Source organism: Gopherus flavomarginatus, chromosome 3 (assembly GCF_025201925.1).
Source record: "Gopherus flavomarginatus isolate rGopFla2 chromosome 3, rGopFla2.mat.asm, whole genome shotgun sequence".
Lineage (NCBI taxonomy): Eukaryota > Metazoa > Chordata > Testudines > Testudinidae > Gopherus > Gopherus flavomarginatus.
In genome coordinates this window covers 41,017,606-41,042,932 of record NC_066619.1, presented here as the reverse complement: position 1 = coordinate 41,042,932, position 25,327 = coordinate 41,017,606, and positions in this window count along the sequence as shown.

The window sequence follows — 25,327 nt, the reverse complement described above, 5'->3', positions numbered from 1 at the left end:
ACTGGTAAGTTTCCACAAAAAGTTTCAGTTTCTACAAACCAAAATTTTCCATTAAAAAAAAAAAAGTTTTGTTGAAAAGTCCCTTACTAGCTCTACCTGCATTATGATCTGTTAGCAAAGACCACTGTGACTACATGAAGTCAATGTGTCTTCACAAGGGTGTAAGGAACCACAGTAGCAGACTGCATTGCAGGACTGGAGTCTTTCTTTGTCAGTCATAGGGAGGAAAAGCTGTAGAAAGACTACAGAATATCAGAAGTCAGAAGCTAGATGGTAAGTCTATTTATGAAAATTGATAGGTTAATCAAATCTTGGATCAGTGTTTTTGAAGCCCAAGATAATTCTGAGGAAAATAAAGAGTCAAATCTCCATGACCTCCTGGGAAATGTAGTCATTTCTGCAACATACGTACAAAATGGAGGCCAGGCTGAACAATAAAAACCTCATTCTTATCTTACAATTTTCTGACTCAGTCCTACAAATTTGTTGCCAAGCATTTCAAGAGGTTCAGGCGGCAGTGGAGTGTACTCTGGCAAAACATATGGAGGGCCAAAGCCTGAGATTAAGGGGTTGTCTACACAAACATTTAGTTCACAGCAAGCTGGGGTGTGAATCAATTGATTAATTGCCATGGATTAATTGCCCAAGTGGACCCTGCAGATGTGCATTAGCAGTTCATCCCATATCAAAGAGGACTAGATCAAAGCACATTTAAGAATGGTTAATGCACGTTAGCAGGGTCCATATGGACAGTTAGTCTGTGGGAGTGCAGAGTAGATTCACCCTCCAGTTTGCCGTGAACTAATCCAGGTAGTCAACTCCTAGCTGTTAAGGGAATTCATGCTGCAACTCCATTGCCGCCAGTGCCCGGTATTAAACTGCCATGAATTACACGAAGGGGACTTACTGGTTAGAGTGCTGGGTTTGGTCAGGAATCCATCATAACTACGGTACAGACAAGTGGGACAAAGTTATTCCTGAGACATGGAACAAATAATAATGGCTAAAGAACTAAGATGAGTCAGGAGACAATGACAGGGTGAAACATAGCAGAATATCAAGGGCTGGCTGCCTGCCTGTCACATAACTCAACAGGGGATAGACGGAAGAAGCATGTCCTCTTTTGGGGGCTGAGAGAGAGAAACGGAATGGTCCCTGGGGACTGCAGCCTGCTGTGGTCAGGGGAATCACTTCATTTTATGTTATTTTGGAGATTTGTGTTTGAATAAATTGTGCCTTGAGGCAAGGGCCTTAACCACACTTGGGTATGGCTGTGGGTCTTTCCTGGGCTGGTGAGATAGCCACCCCTTCATCCCCTCAATGTACAGAGACTTTTCTCTATATCTGGAAGGAGCTATCCCAACCAGTGCAGCTCCAGAAAACCAGAATACAAGCTCCACTCAGTGTGAGAGAATCAATCACACTGTGGAAACTGTCTACCCTGGATAACTATTGACCAGTGGGACACACGTTTGGTATAGGGCAGTCCACATAGTGGTTGCTTTTGTGGAGCAAGTATACATGACAATATAGGCCACATGTGATCAAGCTGACAGATGTGCCCAAGATCACTTGAGGTATTTAAAGAGTTGGGTTTTGTGTACAATGCTGGGAATATGGAGTGTTCATTCTGTGTCCACCTCTTCAGATCAGGAAATATGCCAACAGAAAAGGCCATCATTCCATGATCATACAAGCTTTGGTGGATTATCACAGCTGGATGTTTTCAAAGGATGGAAAGACAGAATGAAAAATGCCATAATTTTTTTTTAATTAGAATTTTCAGGAGCAGACTGCAAGGCATACTCTTTTTAGCCCAAAACAAAGACATTAAAGAGCTCTTCATCTGCACCTTGACTCTTGAGCTCCTCCATTTTAACATTATGTGGTATTGCAGAGCTAAATCTCTCTCTAAAAAATGCAAATAATTTGAACATTTGTGATAATAGACAGACTAGAATGGTATGACATATTGTGTATTTATGATATTTACGAAAATTCAAATAACTCTGCTACAAAATAGCTATGGCTTGTTAATTCACCTCACTGCACCTGGGTTCTGTAGCACAGATGTGACATTGGATGTTATTCCAAAGTAATTAGAAGATTACTTCTAACCATAAGTGGAGCGAAGTTCTGGAACAGTCTCCCAGTAGGAGAAGTGGATCAAACAACGTAACCAGTTATAATATGGAGCTTGATAAATTTATGAACAGGACTCTATGATGTGATTGCCTATTATAGCAGAGAACATGACGCAAGAGGTTCCTTCCAGTTCTAAATCCTCTTTTCCTAGGTTTAAAGCCCACTCAATAACGTGCTATAATGCAGTGATTTAAGAAAAGAAGGCCATCCTCATCCTTTTATTTCTTTGCTGCTGTGGATTTAGGTCAGATTTTTGTCCTTATTTCAATTATGTTGCAAACTTCTTTGTAAATTAATCTCTCATGTATTTTAATGGATTAACAAACACAGGGCTTTCCTCAGTCTTGCCTCATTCTGGCTTCTGTTACCTCCCCCAACAGGCCAGGACAAGGGAGGGAGCACCAGGCTCTAAATGGAGGCAAGAATGTGCGGCTAAAAGGTGCCCCTGTCCCTAATCCCCACCACCACTTCCCCTGCAACCTAACCCTTTTGTCACCCCTCCCAGCCTCTCCCCAAACTCCCACCCCCCTGTCCTTGGCCTAAAGCCTTTCCAACCCCTCTCCCTTGCCATTAGTCCCCCGCGCCAGCCATTTGCCTAATACCACAGTCCCAAACCCTTCTCCACTTATTTACCCTAATTACTCCACATTCTAATCCCCTCTCCCCTCCCTGCACCTCTCTAACCCCACATCCCCTACACTGCTTCAATACCCACAAACATCTTGCTATGGCCTTTCCACCCCCCATATCCCTTAGCTCTGCACCAAAAAAAGTTATAAGAATCTGAAAATATTATGAGAAGCTCATGTTAGGGGAACTGTGTATCAGGACCTCTTTACTAAGTGACCTAACTACAGCAGAATCTCAGAGTTGCAAACACCAGACTCAGGAATTGACCAGACAACTGCACAAATCATTTGGACCTGGAAGTATGCAGTCAGGTAGCAGCAGAGACCAAAAAATAATAAACACAAATACAGTACATACTCTGTTAAATGTAAACTACATAAAAAAATAAAAGGAAAATTTAAAGAAAGATGTGATGAGGTAAGGAAATTGTTTTTGTACTTGTTTCATTTATATTAAGATAGATAAAAGCAGCATTTTTCTTCTGCATAGTAAAGTTTCAAAGCTGTATTAAATCAATGTTCAGTTGTAAACTTTTGAAACAACCAACATAACAATTTGTTCAGAGTTATGAACATTTCAGTGTTATGAACAACATCCATTCCAGAGGTATTTGTAACTCTGAATTCTCCTGCACTTGCTTTCCTTTGATCACACCCAGCTCCACTGTTCAGAAAACAAGATTACATTATTCTGATTATCTTTCATCATCACTCCATTTAATAAATCATTTAATCAACAATATTCCTAAAGTAAAATCAGAAATCCTTCTATAGCCTGCTTCTTCAAAGACCTCCATCACCTTGCCTGAATGCTTCTTCAGAGGAGAAATCCACAACAGTTCTAATGTCGCCTCTTCCAGAGTGAAGACTGCATTTTTTATTCCCTAGCACTTCTTCTAGCATGCCTTGCAGCAGCCTACAGTCACCTGACTCCGGGCACTATACATCCCAAAATGCTTGTCCTTAAAGAGAGAGAAATTAGAGCAGAGATCTTCTAGACCAGACATGTCCTTAAACAGACAGCACACCCTTGACACAAATACTTGAAATGACAAATACTGACAACTGAAACATACATTTCCCATACAACATCACTTAAATGATAATATTAAGATACTAAAATTGAGATAAAAATAAATCAACAAACCATCTGTGTTGTGATAAAATGGGACTTAATTCTGCATTGTTACCCCAGTTTTATGCTTCATTGTAGTCATACTGCTGCAAAACTGGACTAACAGAGCAGAGAATCAAGCCCAATGTATTTGCTTATTATCTAGGCAGTATAAGATTTATGATTTTCCTGACTATTCATTTCCTCGCTGTTAAGTGCTTGGGTTTTATAAATGACAGAGAACTGCACAATTGTCACTGAGCAATCTTCACTGGTTCTGAAATGAAGTTTTATGTATACACAACATTTTGACCAGACTTTCCTGAATGCCATTAAACAGTGAAATGACACAGCATTATATTTCACTTCATTGCAAGATGACATATTAAAATGTCAGCCTGAGAACAAGAGCTTAAGGGACTTACTGGAACCAATATCAAATGTTTTCGACTGTGGGTTTGTAGCAGCAGACAACACAGAGAAGTGCTTGGTAAATCAAATGACAATATAGCTTTTATAATAGCATTGCTACCCAAAGCTGAAAGTCTGCTATTTAATTTAACAGGTAAGTCTCAATACAGAATTCATTTGAAGTCCCCTGTGGATTGAAGTTGACTATTTGCTTTTGATTAGAAAAAGGCTGAACTTCTTCAGAAAAGTTTATGTATATCTGAATCTAGGGATGCCACCTTCATGGTGATCTGAAAGATTCACACTACCTACCCAAGTGCTCACTTAGTAAACCAGACTTCTTTCAGTGCCCCCTATAAGGTAAATGAGAAAGAGCAAGAGAAAATTAGCTACAAATCCATTTATAATGAAAAGCCACTTTGAGCGTTCATCCTTTTTAGTTACAGTGCATGTGCCTTGCTGTCTTTTTAGGCAATGCAATGATTTAGGTATAAGATGGGCTCCTCTTCTAAAGCACCCAGCTGGCCACTTCCCTTTCATAGATCAAATAGTGTGAATGAGCTCAAATCACACCTTAGACAGCTTTCTCAGGGTCAGAAGTGGAGTTTCGTTGACAACAAACTTTCTGAACTGGCTGCTTGCCTACATGCATCAGAGAACTGTTCTCTGGGCCTCTAAGGTGAGCAAGCTAAATGGTGGATAAAGTCAAAGTAGACCCCAGGCACCAAGGAGACCATAATATTCTGGGACTTCCACCACAAATCTGCAAGTGGACTTAGTAGTTTGGTTTTTTGCACAGGTCTCAAGTAGTGAGAACACCCAAAATATGTGAGTGGATTTGAAGAACTGAGTTTTTGGTCAGCTTCAGGGCACGTTTAATCTTAAGTGGTCCTTGAGCAAACTCAAATGCACTATGGTATGTTTTAAAGTTCAGAAAACAAGTATCTTGTGAATGGAAAAAAAAATCTTACTTGCCCGTACAGTAACTGTTCTTCAAGATGTGTTGTGCACATATATAGTCTACTGCAGGCGAATGTGAGGCCAATGCACTCAGGTTGGAGACTTCTGCCAACAGCATTAACATGTAGCAGATGTGTCCCTTCTGTCCTTGTGCAGGGAGCTGAAAGTATACAGGGGAATGGCCACCACCTCCATCTCTATTTCTTCACATGGCCAGCTAGTGAATATTCGAAGTAGTGGAGCAGGTGGGAGGGTCGTGGAATACATATGTGCAGAACACATAAAAGAATAATAGTTACTGTACAGGTAAGTAATCACTTTTTCTCCTTTGAGTGATTGTGCACATACACATTCCACTGTAGGTGATTCATCAGTAGTTTCCCTGCAAGTAGTGGGACTTTAGATTATGTGAAGAGAGACTGCAGCACTGACTTACTGAAATTCAAATCATCTCAGGAAGCTTGAGTAATGGTGTAGTTTCTGAAGAAGGTACATATATACAGCCATGTTGCTGCTTTGCAAGTGTCCACTATATGAATGTTGCTCAAAAAAGCTGACGAAGTGGAATGACTCTTACCCTTAGAAGAGAGACCGTTGCTAGATCACAGCAAAGCTTGATACAATCACATGCCATGGGATGTACATTGAGCTGAAACAGGTTTCCATTTAATCCTTTCAGCATAGACTACAAAAAGTAGTAGGAGATGATCTGAAAGCCTTTGTGCCATCTAGGAAAAAGGACAGAGTCCTCCAAACAACAAGGTATGAAGCTTTTCTTCAGCCTCGCTAGAAAGAAGCTTCAGAAAGAACACTGGAAGATGAATGGTCTGACTGAGGTGAAATGCTGAAACAATTTTGGTCTTAAATTTAGAGTGTGGCCTAAGAGAGACCTTGACTTTGTGGAATATCATGAAAGAGGGCTCAGCAAGGAATATTTATGCCAGAAGGTCTGACCCCATCCTTGCAGAAGTAACTGCTATCAAAAATGTTTTAATTGATAGCAATGGTAAGGATACTTGATGGAATCTAATATTATAATTAAAATGTGTATAAAAGAGAAGTCAACTATAAGTGACACAGCTTTGGGTAAATAATTGTAGATTTTAACAGCAATGTTTACCTCATGGACAATCCTGTTAGGAAAGAAAGGGGTTGCATTCATATGGATTTCTTTTACTTTAAGTGATAGAGTGAAGAAATAAGTCTAATGTTTGCAATTAAGCAAACTATCAAGTTAATGAAATACACCTGGGCATAAAGAGGCACTAAATAAAAAGGAACTGAAACCAAATAATGTGTTTATATGGACACTTGACCACAGAGTAGAATAATCAGAAATGTAACTGTTTGGTTAAGAATGGACAGACTCAGCTCAGACACACATGCCAAGATCCCACCATGGTTGTTAAAACAAGAACAGAAATGGAAGATTTATACAGTTGTTCTGGCCTACTGGAGTTCTTGAAGTGACTTTGGATTGTACAATGGATGTTTAAAACAAGTTTAAAAAGCATTAAAGAATATGGATGGACTTTATATAAATTATATGAACTTTAAACTGGACATTTCAGCGGCTAGGAGAGTGTTGATGGAGAAACTTCAACTTGAGCAAGTATACCTGCAACACTGAGCAAGGGATGCACCACAAGGAGCTAACAGATAGTGACTCGTGGAGGTATGTTGTTAATCAGAGCAAACCAAATAGTGTTCAAGGTTTGTACCAAGATGCCTGTCTCCTTCAGCACATCTCTTCCCGAAAGCCAAAGAAACCTGAAAGGGAGAAGGCTGAGGTCCTGGGCCAGCCACCTATGAGTCCTCATGGTAACATCAAGTACATATCAGGCTAGACACCTTTAATTGTCTCTATTTTCCAGTAACTTGGGTTTTGCGCTAGCGAAAAGGCTATCGTCATGTCTGTCCTTCACTTCACCTGTGTTTGCAGTGTCAATTCCTGCTATGAATAGTAACTGTGCAGAAGGCTGGTGGCTGAGCAAAGATTTGGTGGTAAGTAACACAAAGACAGTCTTTGGGGTGGCGACCCAATCAGTCAATCGACCACTTCCTGAAACTATCTAATTAATAAAGAAGTATACATGCTTGTGTGTTTTAAAGATTGTCACAAAATTACAGTGTGTGTCTGTGTTTTGTAACAGGTTCCAATCATGATTGCTATAAACTAGCTTTAAATTGAACACTTTACTGTTAACTAGGATTACAGAATACTGTACATGTGTCTACCATAGCTAATGGCCTTTCAAGCTCTCATGTGTACAGATGTAAAATGAGACCAAATGTGCAAACATTTTGAATTGCACTCAGCATATACAGTATGTCATAAGTGTAGGAGTTTGTTGGATGCTTAGGAGTGTTAGTTAGATCCTGGGACTAATACCATTCACCTTGAAAGCTAGGTTTTGGATTGTTTCTCCTGAGTTGTGTTAGCAACAGCTAATTAATAACAACCAATTGGCACAACTGATGCCCAGGGGACTCGGTCAAAAATCGGAACAAAATCACCTTCCCAAAATAGCAATTGAGTATAAGTGCCATTTCCTATTGTGGTTGTGTGATTTGATTCTGAAAACCTGATCAGTTATATCAACCAATTTTCTATCTTGCATTAGCCAAGTCATAGTCTGATACCCTTTTTAGCTTCTTATATCCCACATCATTATTAGTTGCTGTTAGGGATATTTATTAAAACTCTGTAAAAATAAATTTAGTGCATGTCCTTTTCTTTAGTTAAGAAATTGAAATTAGAAGAACCCAAGAAAGGTGGTACAAGTCATCAGTTAAGCAATTATAGACCATTCATGGTGTTCTATTGTCTGTTAAGAGTGTCTGCTCTAGTATTTCTCACTCCTGGGAGGTTGAAATGCCCATAGCAGAATAATGTTCTTTATGGAGAAGGGGATACTTGAGTTGACCTTGCTTGTTCAGATAAAAACATAGCAGTGGTATTGTTGGTAAGGATTTGAACCACTTGATTCCTGATGAGAGTGATAAAGTCTCAGACTCGGTGAATGGCTTAAAGCTCCAATACATTTACATGAGGGGTAGCCTCCTCTGATGTCCATAGTGATTGATCCTGAAGTTGCCTTAGATGGGCACCCCATCCCCTAGTGGACACATCTGTTACAAGAGTTATTGTTGGCTCGGGGGGTAAGGAAGAAACCTTTCTGCAGACATTCTGGGAATCTAGTCACCAATTCAAGGACTGAAACTCTCGTGCAGGTATGCAAATCATTATGTCCAGATAGGGTATGTCTAAGTGTGTCTGACCCGCTGGTTTGAGCAGAGCTGGCTAGCCAGAGCCCACTACTCACTCTGCAACGTCCATACTGCTATTTTCAACATGCTTGCTCCAGTAGAGCTAGCATGAATCTACCTACACAGGCTGGGAGTCACGCTCCCAGTTGCAGTGTAGACATACCTAGAGTGTCTGCCTGGAGGGTATACTGAGTGAAGCCAGGCCTGCAGTTGAACTCTGACATACTCAGCCATGTAAGTGCATGAGGCCATGTGTTCCATCAGCTGGAGGCAAGAATGCACTGTTGTCTTAGGCTCAGACTTAAGATTTTCACAAAGGATGACCGGATGATTGTTTTTCCTCAATTGTGTTAGCAACCTGTCTGGTGGAAGGTTAACCTCGGCAGTCTTGGTGTTGAGATCTGCCCCTATGAAATTTATTTTTTATGTTAGTAGTAATGTCAATTTCTCTACAGTTAACTTTAGCCCTATATGAAAGAACAGATCCAGTTATGAAGATAGTGTTTTGGCTCCATCCCTTTGATGTTCCTCAGATTAATCCAGATAGGGAAATATTTGAATTCTGGAATTATGAAGATGGGCCACTACTGCTGTCCTGCTCTTGGCAAACCCCTCTGGGCTGAGGACAGACTGAAGGGCAGTATTGCATATTGGTAGTGCATGTACCTGACTACAAGTTGAAGATTCGTTCTGTGGGCTAGCTGTATTGCCATATGAAAGTAAGCATCCTGCAAATCGAGAGCAGCATAACCATCTCCAAGGAAGGGTAAATATATGCAAGAATGACCATCCTGACTTTGATTTTCTTGATGAATCTGTTCAGCTTTCTCAAATCCAAAAAAAAGGCCCCTAGACCATCTCTTTTTTGGGGAAATGATGGGAATAGAAACTTTTTCCTCTATGCTGGTAAGGAATTTTCCCTGCTGCTCCCAACTTTACAAAGAGACTGTACTTCCTGAAGTAGAACAGCCTCATCAGATGAGTCCCTGAAAAGGGACAGGGAAGGTTGGTTGGGGAAAGGGTGGAAAGTAAACTGGATGACATATCCCTCCTTCACCGTGCTGAGTACCCACCTATCTAATGTAATATCTGTCCAGTCACTGTAAAAGAGAGAGAAGCACTTTCCAGAGGGAAGTTCCAGCTCTAGGAAATGAAACATAGTTGTTGTGCTGTCCGGCCAAACCTGCGTGCCACTGTTACCCCCTGCATGAGGTCAGAACACCTGGAGTGCAGGGCCAAGCCCAGCCAGCCTCACAACCCTTTGACACATTCTGGTGACCCATTTTCAGGTTGTGACCCATAGGTTGAGAAACTCTGCTCTAGTTTAAACAAGATGCTTCTAATGCTGAGAACACTCAAAGTCATGCCAATTAAACCTCCTGCTGAGCAGCTGTAGCACCAGTGGCATATTTTGTCTGGTATGGCTGTGGTCTGAGGTCTAACTCCTGGTATTACATGTAAATGTAATACATAGAAGCAAATTACCTGAAAGAAGTCAAGGATGGCCTGGGAGGAAGTAGGGCTCTAGGTCATCCACTTTGCCGCATCAAATATTCTAGTTCACTCTGAGGATGAAATCTGCACCATGGTAGTGTAGAGAGAGCAGTGTAAACCTACACATACACATTGAGCAACCCAGGGAGAGGACATGTCTGCATGTTCCACCAGTTTTGAGTCTACCAACTCTAATGGGAAATCTGATTTTAAGGAGAGAGAATACTGTATCAGGAAGCTGAAGAATCTTTCAAGTCAGTGGTATTTCTTAAATGTATTTTTAATTATTCCATGTAAGATGTGAAATTAAAGTGATCTTTCAAAATTTCAGTCCATGCTCTGAAGCTAGAATTTGTAACTGGGGGGCCAGCATTTCAAAACATAGCCTTTATTCATGTGTGTATAAATTTTTATACACACTCTCAAAGGTACGCACGATAGATTGGGATGGATTCCATATGCACATACAAAGTAAATGCAAATTCAGTTTGATTGTGTACGTTTTGAATGCCAAGGTTAGGCCACAGAAATAGAGGCTAATCTGAAGTCCTACTGAAAAATTGGCTCTTATTAGATCTCTTTGGTCTAGTGTATCAGCTGTAACCAATAATTGAGAAATGTAAAGCTGCTCTGCAAAAACAGAGGATTTATTAAACTACATTTTTATTGGCTCACAATAGAGTAATATGTCTAGAAGTAAAAGAGGCTCCAAATATATAAAAGGACACCAGCAGCAGGTCAGCAACAAGCACCATTAAAATTGTTTCTCTATATTACACAAAGACTTGAGATTGCTTTTGAGTTCAGCGCGACTAATTACAGTGCAAAAAGTGAAGGCTTGCCTAGATCAAAAGACAGTGTAGGACAAGCTGGGGTGTAAATCCACTGCACACTAGAGCGCTGCTTACTGACTGTGCATGTGGACCCCGCTACCCCCACATTAAAAGTCCCTCTATGCCAATTAACCTACTGCCATTTGACAGTAGATTGGATCAGAGCACAATAGGGAACTTCCAGTGCCCAGCAGCAGCAGGGTCCACACAAAGCGTTGGTGTATATTTATACCCCAGCTCGCCTACATTAACTGTTCATTTAGACAAGCCCTCAATCATGTGGGTAAATCTCTGCAGGATTAGGGCCATCATTTTTAAGATAGATTACAGTAATGCAAACCCCACACAATCATGAGACTAGAAAGCCCCCTCACACAGAAATCACAAGACTAGCTTAAAAATCATGGTTTTTAAAAATAGCACATATTGGATGCTTTTATTTACCTTCTGGTTTGTGAGGACGGTTCACGTTTTCAAGCTTTTTATACAACTTATACAAACTTATTTTTGTTGTTGTTGTCATGAAAGCTGAGATTCTCATGTAACCACGACTGAAAGAGCTGGGGCTATAAGAAAAATGCCAAATTCACAAGACTGACACTAACATTGAAAGAACTGGCAACCCTGAGACTATGCAATACCAATACATAACAAGAGTGTCTATCCTAAAGCATATGTTGCTTTTCAGTCCTAAGGGAACGGGAATGGATTGTCTTTTCCTTTCTATATCAAAAGATAAAATCGAAGATGTATATTTTTCACAGCACATATTTTGACCCAGGGCTTCAAGAGTATCACTCCTGTGATGAGTCAACTGACACCCACTTTCAAATGGGACTTCTAAAACAGCACTCACTCTTTATGGCTGAGCTGCTTTTGAGGAGCTGGTAGATCAGATGGATTAATGGCAATAACTCTCAAATCTGTCTTGAGCTGAATGGAACAGTTAGGGTAGCCAGAAGAAAATTAAATTAAGGACATACAGATACTCCTTTAAAAACTGGGAATATTCCTCTCTCTCTATGCATTTACCACCATGGAATCTGAGTCAAAATCATAACATCTGGCAGGATCTTGCATGATTTCCCATGAGATCTGGCAATGGGCTGTGATGCTCTGAGTCCCTTAAAATATCACCATTATGATTCATTTATTGTGGTACTTTTTCTCATCTCCAAATAATGAAGTAAACGAAAAATAAAAAGTGTTCACTGCTTGTCAGTAACCTAGTCCCAGATTTGGACCTTAGTGTCCAAAATATGGAGGTTAGCATGAAAACCTCCAAGCTTAGTTACCAGCTTGGACCTGGTACTGCTGCCACCACCCAAAAAATTAGAGTGTTTTGGGGCACTCTGGTCCCCCCAAAAACCTTCCCTGGGGACCCCAAGACCCAAATCCCTTGAGTCTCACAACAAAGGGAAATAAACCTTTTCCCTTCCCCCCTCCAGGTGTTCCTGGAGAGAGACACAGAAGCAAGCTCCGTGAATCTAAGCAGAGGGAGTCCACCCTCTCTAATTCCAGTCCTGGAAACAAAAGCACTTCCCTCTTCACCCAGAGGGAATGCAAAGTCAGGCTAGTACATCTAACACACACAGGTCTCCCCTGACTTCTTCCTCCCACCAATTCCCTGGTGAGCTGCAGACTCAATTCCCTGGAGTTCCTCACTAAAGAAAAAACTCCAACAGGTCTTAAAAGAAAGCTTTATATAAAAAAGAAAGAAAAATACATACAAATGGTCTCTCTGTATTAAGGTGACAAATACAGGGTTAATTACTTAAAAGAAATATGAATAAACAGCCTTATTCAAAAAGAATACAATTTAAAGCACTCCAGCAACTATAGACATGTAAATACAAAACAACAAACCATTTTTGTACTCACAACTTGGAAACAGAAGATTAGAAAGCAGGAAATAGAAAAATCCTTCTCTAGCTGAGAGAGATTCAAGCAGAAGACAAAGAACTCAGACACAAACTTCCCTCCACCCAGAGTTGAAAAAAGTCTGGTTTCCTGATTGGTCCTCTGGTCAGGTGTTTCAAGATACTTTTTTTTTCAGGTGAAAGAGACATTAACCCTTAGCTATCTGTTTATGACACTGCTAATCTCCATACTGAATCCTATTAAACTGAAAAGTAACTTGAACCTGGAATTTTTCTGTTACTGTGCAGAGATCTCATCTTGAATAACATTTCTGTGAACTTGATATTTCAGGTGCTGTAAATACTCTTCACAGCTCTGAATACATACGGGGAGAGATGTGCAAAAAGGCCATTGTATATGCTTGCATTTGCCTCTCAATTTGCTCCTTAACCTCACATTACCAATAATTTATAAAGAACGCTGGGACTGAATTTTACCAAACTCTTTACTATTTCCTAAGCCACCAATTTGGGTCTTTCATAAGAGAGAGAGTGTGTACACATAAGAAAAATTAAAAGTGATTGTGAGTTTAAAAACTATTCAGCAAAATTAGCAAAACTTGAAAAGAACATCCTAAGATGGCAGATTTGATCCTTCCTGTAAACTGAATTCCCCAGGTGCCCCGCCCCTTCTCAAATGGAACGTGACTGCTAATGATTGCAAATAGCTTAGCAGGTGTTGTGAGGATTTTTGGTGGGGGGAGGTTTTCACTAAATTGCTGATGAGGATTTCTTTAGTTCCTAATGACACATTTGTATGTTTGCAGAGACTAACAGTGTTTGAAAATATATCTGCTGATGCCAGCGTAGCTTTGATTGGTCTTGTTTGATTACTATGTGTGATAACCTTGGTGGCACATTATGTGAATTATACCTCATTTCCATAAACTTAATAGGCTTTTCCCTCTCTTCCCTGCCCCTGTCCCAATCTCCTGGAGAAAATGTGAGCATGAGATGGCAATCCATGCCTCTGTAAAAAAAAGCAGATAAAGCATCACAGTTGCCAACCAAGTGCCAATGGGAGTCTTTCCATTGACTTAAATGGACTTTAGATCAGGCCCCAACAGCTTACATTCATTAGCAAGAATCAGCAGCAGTTTACATACTCAGAACAATTGGTTCAGCAATGGCAGGTTTCTGCTAAACCAACTGAAAGAACAATTTCTTTATTTTAGGCTTCAGCTAATGGAAACAAATGTTACCTGAACAGATACAATGTTCCAGAGACTCAGAGATCCCTATGCATATAGGAAGAGCCAACACATCACACATAATTTTTAACTGAATTGCTAGTCTTTAAGTCAGTTTGATAGAAATTAGAAATGGAAAAGAGCTTTCAGGCTAATTCTCTACAACAATTTTTGTAGCAATCTGCCTAGTGAAGTGTTAACGGTCTTAAATGATAGTTCCTGGATGTTCCTTAGAAGAATATGCCTCACTTCCTACATCTCACTGGTTGGGCATTTTTTCTAATACCCAGCCTAAATCTGGTTTCATTCTACTAAACTTATTTATACTCCCTTGTACCACACCACACAGTATTTCTCCATTTGTATTGTTTATGCCCTCAAAGATGTGGATATTGTTTACACCCTCGCTATAGTTATACATCCCATTATCAGTCCCTTGACGAGTCTGGTGCAACAGGTTAGTGTGGTCCTTGATTTTGAACCAAACCTCAGCCTTATCCCTGACTGGGACCCTAGCCAACATTTTATTTTCTATGACCACCAGCATTCTGACAGGCTACCTATGGAGTTTGGCCCTCGGAGAGCTGTACACTTCTAACTGTGTATATGTATTGAAGCTTACCCATCAGTTCTGTACCATATTTAGCTGAATGCTAGCTCTCTTCCCTCCCTGCAAAATCTGAATGCAATTGTTCACTGGAGATGAAAAGACAAAGTGAAATATACCATGGGACTAAATAGGTGGGGAAATTCTGAAGTGAGTTTGAACTATGCAGAAGGACCAGAGATTGCTGAACTCTGCCATTAAGACTTCAAAGTCAGTCTGAAAGTGTGTTGGAGGAAGTACAGAGCTAGTGAATAGATAAAGAGGCCATAGGGTGGTTACAAAGAGGAAAGGATTCCAGAGAGGAGGAGAAAACGTGCTATTGGAGATCACAGAAGAGGAAAAAATAGAGAGACTAAAAACATGTATTGAAGGCAGGCCAGCTGCATGACAATCTCATTGGAGAAGACAGAAAGGATGAGATAGGATGGAAGGGAGGAAGAAAGGAAAGGTGCAGAATAACCTCTGAACTTTTGGATAACTCTTATTCTCTGAAATCCCTGGAACTTGTGTTTCATCTCTCATCAGTTGCTCATTAACCTGCATGTCCCTAAGGTTACTGTGTCAAACCAAAGAGTAAAGGAACATGATTTGCACATCATACTAACAGGAGAACTCAAGTCATTCTGAGAACATACTTGCAAAAGCAGCTTTCTCCAAATACGAAGAGAATTATATGAAAACTCCCGGGATATTGTATCCCCACCTGGGTAAGTTTAGCTTAGTTAGTGTTGTGACATTTCACTCTATATGATTTTATGAAAGTATGATGATGCGTGTGAATATAATGTAACTGAGATATGCTTCATGCAAGAGGTCTCTTGTAAGGTGTCATTACTAAGCTTATAATCTACGGAGCGTGGTCATCCTATTTGTATAAATGTATCCAGGGCCGGCGCTTACATTTAGGGGGCCTAGGCAACTGCCTAGGGTGCCAGGATTATTGGTGGGCGGCATTTTGCCGGAGGCAGCAGCAGGCGGCTCCAGTGGAGCTGCCGCAGTCATGCCTGCAGACAGTCGGCTGGTCGCACGGCTCCGGTGGACCGCCCATAGGCACGACTGCGGCAGCTCCACCAGAACCGCAGGAGCAGCCGACTGTCCGCAGGCACGACTGCAGCAGCTCCACCGGAGCCGCGGGAGCAGCGCGCTGGGCAGCGAAATTGCCATGTGCCTAGGGCGCTAAAACCCCTAGCGCCAGTCCTGAATGTATCACTCTTGTATCTGAAATTTAGAAATATGAAATATTACTCTGAGGGCCTATTGTAATTATGCAAAGTGTGGGCCATTAATGATCGTTTGGAATCTTGATGGTGCCCTTAACCAGGACAATTGACTGCATATGACTGTGTTTTACTTGTAAGTCTTCCTGTATACGTGTGCGCTGGCAAGTGGGTAATGAAGTCTTACAGTGACATGTGATCATGCCATCTGAACTGGAATCCATCTTTAACCTGGTGCTTCTCCATTTAGAAGGGGGCGGTGGGGACCCAGAGAGACAAAAGATTCCCGCCTTATGCAAAAGATATATAAGTGGGTGGAATAGAACAAAGGAGGCTGCAGTCATGAGAAATTCCCTAGTTACTACCTGAGCTGGAACAAGGGCTGTACGAGGGGAAAGGGTTGTGCCCAGACTAGGAAGGCGTCCAGTCTGTGAAAAACATATTGAAACATCTCTGAGGGTCAGATTTTATCTGTATTCAGTTTTATTACTGTATTAGGCTTAGACTTGCAAGTTTTGTTTTATTGTACTTGGTAATTCACTTTGTTTTGTCTGTTTCTACTTGAAACCACGTAAATCCTACTTTCTGTATTTAATAAAATCACTTTTTACTTATTAATTAACCCAGAGTATGTATTAATACCTGGGCAGCAAACAGCTCTGCATATCTCTCGATCAGTGTTATAGAGGGTGAACAATTTATGAGTTTACCCTGTATAAGGTTTATACCGGGTAAAACAGATTTATTTGGGGTTTGGACCCCATTGGGAGTTGGGCATCGGAGTGTTAAAGACAGGAACACTTCTTAATTTGCTTTCAGTCTGCAGCTTTGGGGCATGTGGTTCAGACCGTGGGTCTGTGTTGGAGCAGACTGGTGTGTCTAGCTCAACAAGACAGGGTGCTGGAGTCCCAAGCTGGCAGGGAAAGCAGGGTCAGAAGTAGTCTTGGCACATCACTTGGCAGCCCCAAGGCAGTTTCTGTGATCCAACCCATCACAAGTGTACAGGGTTAGATGGGAATCAAAGCCAGTGTAAGATATGGATATTTCAAGCAAAAGGGCAGCCCCACACACAGGTGTGAGAGCAGGGCCTTGGGCAGCCACATGTGCGGCCATGTGGCAGAAGGGCTCGACAGACCAGCCCCATGCATGGGTGGCCTCAGAGGACCAGCCCCCATGCACAGGAGGGTAAAGAGGGCTGTGAGGGAGGAGGGGGGCCACAGGTGGGGGGTCTTGGGCTAGCCCCAGGCACCAATGAGGATGCTGGCCCTGTGGAGGCAGAAGGCAGAGAGGCCTTGGGTGGCCCCGTGTGTGTGGGGGGGGGGGGGGACTGGGGCCAGAACTTGGAGGCTTTGCAAAGTGACTTTTTAAAATGACATGCACGTTCTATTCATATAGAAACAGAGGTGAAAGTAAGCTGGTATGTGCCGGTATGGAGGACCGGTAAGAAAAGGAAACTGTTGAGGGAGGGAGAGAGAAGCGTGCTCCCTGCATAAGAATAGTTTAAACTCAGCTGCTCCCTGATGATTCAGCCCCCAGGGATAGGTTTCTGGCCTCCTTGTTAAGTTCGCTCACAGTAGCTGGGGGGAGGGTGTCGAGGGGAGGGTGTGTTTGACCATGGTAGGGGCAGTCCCTGTCTGCCCCCAGGAATGAGGGGATCTCTCCTGCTAATATACACAACAAATACAAGCATTTGGCTGCACAGCTTAAATCCAGAGCTAATAAAAGCAGGTGGAAGGGGAAAACTCACTGTCACATTGGTTTCTTGTCTCCTCCCTCCTCCTCTTCCAGCCAGGCTGCAGACAAGGCTCTGAATTCCTCCCCATTCCCCCCAGCAGGGGTTTTCCTCTAGGCTCTAGCTTGCAGTAGACTGGCAGAGATGCCTGCTATTGCTGTCTTCAAAAGAACAGTTTAAACTCAGCTGTTCCCTGTGCAGTTCAGTGCCCAGAGTTAGGAGCCGTTTCTGGCATCCTTGTTAATTTCACTCCCAGTTGTTGTTGGGTGTGTGTGACCATGCAGGGGCAGTTCTTCTGCCCCTGGGATGAGGGGATCTCCTAAACACAATCAAAATCAGGAACCATTTCCAAGTTCAAATCTATCCCATTCCCTCCCCAGCAGAGAATCATGGTTGTGATGTCCAAACTGCTTGCAGATCCTCTTTGAAATGTTACTGTTTAAAAAAAAACAACACAAAAAACATGGAGAACATGATGGAAAGATGTGTCATGATGATTAGGGTTTATTTTGGGCAAAGCAATTTTGCTAAAGCAACTAAAGATTAACAGGGAAAGCAAATAGCCCCTATAGATAAAACCACAAAGGGATTGGAGGGGAAAACTGAATATTCAGTGAAATTATTGTGCCTCCTTTGAAAGAAATAGTAGTTTTCATTCCAATCCACCCTCTTTCTATATTGATTTAAACACCTGAAATGTCCTTAGGACAGCGGGTGCAATCTCAGATCTCTTTTTGTTTTGTCCTGCCTGCAGAGTGAAGAGGCTGAAATTGATAAAACTTTCTTTAAATATCTTGTATATTTCATGAAGGCTATTCCAGTTGTCCTTCATTCACCCTGGACTTTCTCTTCCTCTCCTCCTCCCCCTCCCTGGCTGGCTAGCTGTGGTTTTTGCCTTGGTTACTTACTTCTTGGCAGACCCAGCCCAGCAGCACCTGCTGGCTCTCTGCAGGCAGCAGCACACAGGGGCTGGTTGCTGGGGTCACTGCTGGTCAGTGGCAGGTTGCAGCTGCATTGTGTGTGACACATTCATACACATACACATACATACAGTATGTATGTGTGTGTTACAAACAATGCAGCTGCAGCCTGCTGCCGACTGCCCCGGCCCCAGCAACCGGCCCCTATTATTGTATTTTAGTAGTATTGGAGATCCCCTCATCCAGGGGGCAGAAAAGAACTGCCCCTGCCATGTTCACACACAGCTTCCCCCTCCCCCAACAACTGGGAGTGAAATTAACAAAGATGCCAGAAACCTCTCTTAATCCTGGGGGCTGAACCATTAGGGAACAACTGAGTTTAAATTGTTCTTATGCAGGAGGCAGTCTCCCTGCTGCAAGATAGAGGGACACCTCTGCAGCAGCTGCTGAGTGCCAGGCAGGGAGAAAGCACAGAGCCTAGCATCGGCAGCCTGGCTGGAGGAGGAGGAGGGAAGACACAGAGAAAAATGTGACAGTGAGTTTTCACTTTTTCAGGCTCATTTCAATAGTAAAGTTTTATTACAGACAGTATTGGTAGTAGTAATAGTAGCTTTATTTTCTCTATCTATGTCATGCAATGGGAGGGATCCATGAAGTACATAGGAGAGGTGAGTGGGTTGCTTGCGATTGGACCATATGGGTAAGAAATGTAAATTACTTTCACCCCTGCCTAAACACCAGGGCCCCCAGCTGCCTCTGCAGCTGGTAGCTCCGGGGTTAATTTAAAGGGCCTGGCTCCTATCTTCAGCCTAATCCCTGAGCCCTTTAAATCCTGATTTAAAAGCCCCAGGATTTAAAGGCCCTACCTCTTCCGATAGAGGCCATGCCTCTTCCAGTTGAGGCCCCTCCCCCTCCGCAGGACTCTAGAGTACTGGTAAATCCTTTAAAAGTTACTTTCACCCCTCTATAGAAAGCACAGCAACTTCCAGAGCCATGCAAAAATAACAAAACCTCTCTCCGGTGAACTCATCATTTAGGGCCCTTTGAGCTTTGGTTACTCTTTTCAGAGTCCCAAGACCATCCTTTCACTCTGCTTACCCTTCAGGTTTGCTCTCTGTGACTCTATAAAAAGCTCTCCTGAGTTTCTTCAAGGGCAGTGATCAACAAATTCCCCATAGCTCAGACAATATGCTCCTCTTAAACAGCAGCTTCTAACAGACCATTCTTTGTTCTCCTGGGGAAATTCCACTGCCCCAAACCACCACCACCCTCCTTGACCTCCTGGGGAGAAATCAGTTTCCCTGAGGCTGGCCAATCTGTTTAGCATATTCATTATTGTACCCAGGCAAAGCCATTCTGTGTTAGCTGCTATTTTGATTGCCCTGTAGCAACTTCCACACAGGGTGTGTGATGCTTGACATGGCCCCGCAGCAAATGACTGATTCAAAACTGTGACAAAATCAGCCCTGACAGATCAGGGAGCTGTGGAGGGCAGATATATCAGCCCTAAAATGGTGAAGTCCCTGTTCCTTATAAGCTGAAAAAAGATCACCACAAGTTAACTAGAGACATCTGAGGCCAGTTAAGGCTGTCAGTGTCCTTTAAAACTCCTCTTCTGGTGAAAGAAGAGGGGGGAGATGAGACACACACTGCAACAGGGGCAGTTGTAGCAGGAAAGACAGGCTTTCCTGGGTAGAAGGCTGTCTCTCCCCCCTCCCCCGGGGAAAGAAACTACGTTAACAGCTGCATGGGGAAAGACGGGAACCAAGACAGGGATAAGGCAATGCCCCGGAAAAGAAAAAGTATTTCTGTTTGAGTTGTAAGTTTGGGGGCATTTTTTGTTTTGCTTAAGAGAACTTCTTGGTTCTGCCCTGAGGCCCACCATGGAAATATGGAAAAATAAAACCAGAGTGCAAAGAAAAACCCTCTGGCATCAGGTTGATTTACTCGAGCCCCCCTCCCCCATCATCTGAGGAAGAAACACTGAGGCTGACCAGGTGAAGGAGGTGCACTTCCTTAATACATAGCGGGCTAGAGTCATACATAGTTCATATAATCAATCAGAATTCATAAGATGTACATAGACAAATTCACCAAACCATCACACACCAAATATCCACGAGTGGCTACCACACCACTAATGCCTGACACAAAATGGTTTCATACCCAGAGGTACGTAAAGGTAGGGGGAAATGGTATTTGCAGTTCAGAGATCAAGCAATGGTTGTTTATATAGCTTAGAATAGGAGTCTTAAACTCTCAGCCCGTGGGCCTCCCCAGTGTGGCCCACAAGGCTCCAGCAGTTTTGGGGCCAGTCTCTCCCTTGGCCCCACCTGCCACTCCCCCATCGCTCCCCTTCAGGGGTCCCAGCAGCGCAGTGGAGCTGAGCAGAGTCTGCCTGCTCACTCCAGTGGCTGCTGGCCCCTCCCTGAGGCCCAGGGGTGGGGCTGTGCCTCCGTGCGCTGCCCCCACACCGAGCGTTCCTGTGGCCAATGGGACGCTGCAGGAATGGTGCCTGGGGACAGAAGAGCGTGGAGGCCCCCCTGGCCCACCCCACCTTGGAGCCCCAGGTTAAGTGCTGAACCCCTGACCCCTTTCGAGAGCCTGCACCCCCTTCCCACACACCCTCACCCATCCCCAAACTCCTGCCCATAGCCTGTGCCCTGTCCCCCACACCCTCTTCCACCCCCCAAACTCCCTCCTAGAGCCTGCACCCCTCCCCACACACCCCCTTCCACCCCAAACTCCCTCCCAGAGCCTGCACTCCCTCCTCCCAGCCCCCAAACTCCATCCTAGAGCCTTCACCCCCTCCCCACACACACCCTCCTTCCCCCAAACTCCATCCTAGAGCCTGAACCCCAGACCACTTCCCTAACCCAAACTCCCTCCCAGAGCCCAACCTCTCACCCTTTCTGCACCCAAACTCCCTCCCAGAGCCTGCACCCCAATTCCCTATCCCAGACCTCCTCCCCCACCCAAACTCCATCCCAGAGCCTTAGGCAGGTGGGGGACAGAGTTTTTTGGGGCAGGTTCTGGACAGCATGAGTGATATTGGCCCGCTGGAAGGATTTGAGAACTGGTACTGGCTCTAAGATACATTGAGTTTGAGACCCCTGGTTTAGAGCATACTTCTGTTGTCAATTGTGCTGAAATCCATTGAGATTGCCTCTCTTCCCTCTCATTGCTCATCTCCCCAAACTCCTTCTTCTCCTTGTCCCTCATCACTCATCTTGAAGGCTCCTGCCTCCTTTTCATCTTTAACCCTCTCCATGCCCCAGTGATGCGATCCTTTCTCACCTCCTTACTTTCATTACCCAGTACTTATCCCCCCCCACCCACACACACATCTCCACCCCTTCCTTCTCAATCTCATTGTCTTCTTGTTCCTTCCCTGTTCAATATATGCATGCCCTTGTCTCTCCTACCCTCGAAAAATAATTCCTGGCTCCCACCTCCCTTTCCAAGTGCTGCCTTATCTCACTCCTTTCTTTTTTCTCTAAAATCCTTAGTATACAACCAATGCACTGATTTGTTCTCCTCCATTTCCATCTTGGATCATTTTCAATCTGGCTTTGACATTTCCACTCTTCTGAAATTACTTTCACTGGGTCACTAATGAAACATCTACATCTAAAATGTGCCACTTCTTCCTTCTTAACGTCTCCAAGGCCAGTCCTTTTCTCTCCATCAACATCCAAATCCCTAATTCAGGCTCTGATTTTATCCTGCCTAGATTACACAACATTCTCCCAAACACACATACATTGACCCTCAGCCCATATAAAAGGCTACTGCTAAACTCATCTTGCTGGCTTATCAGTTTGACTGCAGTTTCCCTTTTTGAATTCCTCCGTTGGCTTCCCATTCACTATCATATAAAATTTAAGCTCCTTATTTCTGCCTTCAAAATTCCAAGTGACTCTGACCCTCGCTTGTTATCCTCCTTGGTCAAGTTTCATTTTGCCACCAGCTCCCACTGCTCCCAGCGTTGCCCACCCTTTTGTCCAATTCTCACACAGTCACTTCTATAACTTATTCCATGCTGCCTCCTTAGCACAGTACAAACTTCCTGAGTTCATCCAAAGGCCCCACTTCTGCCAGGCTGCTTGTAGTGAATCAAGCGGATTTGTGTATAAATTGCCTAATGGAAAGTGCTGAGCGGTTTGGGTGCTCCCACAAATTAACAAATAATGATAAACTGAGGAGATGATTTCTGTGCATAACTTCAATGGGTACTTTTTAAAAGTAAACATTTAGTGCCATGTGTAAAACTTCCACACTACAGTATACAAAGTAAATACAGAGATGTTTTCAAATCAGTCTAGGAGATTTAGACACATATTATCTATTAATTTTAACAGCAGTGTTATATCTAAGTCGCCTAGACCACTCAGTCAGTCTATACCATGGTAAGAATTTGTTTATTTTGCAACAATTACCATGTGTCAAAGTAAAAATATTTTAAATAATTTTGTTTGATAGATATTAAAAAGACATCTGAAGAGAGAGAGAGGGTGTGCGTGTGTGTGTGTGTGTGTGTGTGTGTGTGTGTGTGTGTGTGTGTGTACACACACAGAGACTGGAGTTTTCAAAGGAAGGAAGGCACCCACTTCCCACTCAATTTGGGGAGAAGGATAAATTTTTAAATAGAAGCTGGCCACCTAAATCTCTAGACTCTTTTTGAAGATCCCATCCCTACATGTTTGTGGTCCCTTGTTATTAATCAAAAAAATTACATAGGTCTACAAATTTAATATAAAATACCAAGAAGAATCTTTATATTTAAAAAATAAAAACATCAGAAAATGCTGAAGATCTATACATTCTAGGCAAAAAATTAACTGAGGAATCATTTTGTGACAAAATAACTAACTATAACAGATAATATGGAGAGTATACTTAGAAGTGTAACAGTATATCTACACTGCATAATACCCAGGCTCAGACTCAGGTTTAAGCCCAAGTCTCCTACCATCCACACACAAAGCTGCCTGACTTGTGCCAGAAACCTTTCAGGCTTGGGCCTGCAGACTCAACCAGGATAAGAGTGAGTCCCACTGTGGGGTGGATCCAAGCCTGCTCATTTTACAGTGGAGATGCAGTTGAACCCAGGGTCATCAGGCTTGTGTGCAGTGAGTCCACTAGCACTATCCCACAGCCCCGTAGGCCTGCCTGTCCCAGCCCTTCTGGTTGTGTGAATAATCCAACAGTGTATTGGGTCCACTCCTAGTAAAATAGCTCATAGTTATCCTTGCAGACATTGCGCAGTGTACAGCAAGACACAATCACTGGTATCTGAATGGTTCTGAAAGCTGTGCCATCTGGATTTCACTCTGCCACACGCACATTCAACCATCATCCTACAGCTACTGACCATGTTGTTTAACCTTCTTTTGCCAATACATTGAGATCAGGGTATGGTTTCATAAGCCATGCCAAAAGGGTGTACATGGAGTGCTCTGGAATATCCGTGGTGACAGTGACTCTATTTATAATGATGTTGTTTGGTGAGATTAATGTCCCAGCTTGTCCATGAAGTTTGTCTCTGGAAAACCTTGCCATTGCACACAGGTTAATATCCATGAATCTGCCTCTGTGGCTGACCAGGGCCTGCATAGCAATGGAGTAATACCTTTTGCAGTTTATGTACTCATGTTCACCTTGTGGAGGGCAAACTCTGATGATAGCCCCACAGATGTTTGGAAAACCGATTATCTCAAAACCAGCAGTTATTTCATGAATATTGTTTATGCCCACCACTTTTGGATACATTACAGTCCTGATCACCTCACAAACCTCCACCACAACCGACTACCCACTTTAAACTGGTTAGCAATAGACCTATAGCAGTCTGGGGTAGTCAGCTTCCAGATGGCTATAGAAACCTGTTTTTGAACTGGCATGGCCTCCCTCATGCAGCTGTTCTGATGCTGGAGGGTCAGAGCAAGCTGATCATACAGATCCAGAAATATCTGTTTCTTTATGCAAAAGTTCTGGAGCCACTGCTGGTCATCCCAGGTCCGCATGATGATGTGATCCCATCAATCCCACATATGTTCCAGAAGTGCTGGTTTACATATGGGGAATCTGCAGTTATGGCAACAGGCATGATCAGCATCAGCTGGGTCATAGCTTCCACATCTGTACCTCTCTCCAAGAGGTGCTTTCATTAGGACAAATACCACCACTGAAATGTCCACCAGCATGTCAAAGATGCTCTGCCTGATTCCTAAAACAGGAGTGAAACCACGAGCACAAATTCTTCCATCAGTGCCAGATCCACGTTGCTGACTACAGTTGAAGGGAGTACACAAACTCAAAAATGGCTCAGCTGGATGTGTTGGTGAGCTAAGACAATTTCCCATCAAGGGCCACAGGATGGACAGGCAAGTTCTCCCACAACACACCGTGAACCAAGCCCTAGAGCAGTGAGAGCTAGCAAGGACACTAAGAATCCTGGGATACATCCCCAGAACCAATAACATCTGACTCAGATTTGTATAATTCAGTATGGACAAGTTGGCATGCGTATGAAGCTCGCACAGCAATGCAATGAGGATGCTCAAGGGTGAGCTTAGAAAGAACACATCTGCAGGTGCGGACCCACAGATTCAGGTTTACTATGCAGCATAGTCATACCCTGAGAGTTAAAAATGTAATCCAAGGAAAGATATTTAACAAAATGCACCAAATCAATTCCTGATGTACCTCAACCTACAACAAAAGAAATACAACAAAGAACTTGATACAGTACTATTAACTGGATGTAAATATAACTAACAAGACAGTATTTTTAGGGAAGTTATTACATATTCCTGCATGCCTTTCTTCTACTTAGACCAGACTTTTTGTCAGGATGTTTGTTCATTCCTGAACCAAATAGCTG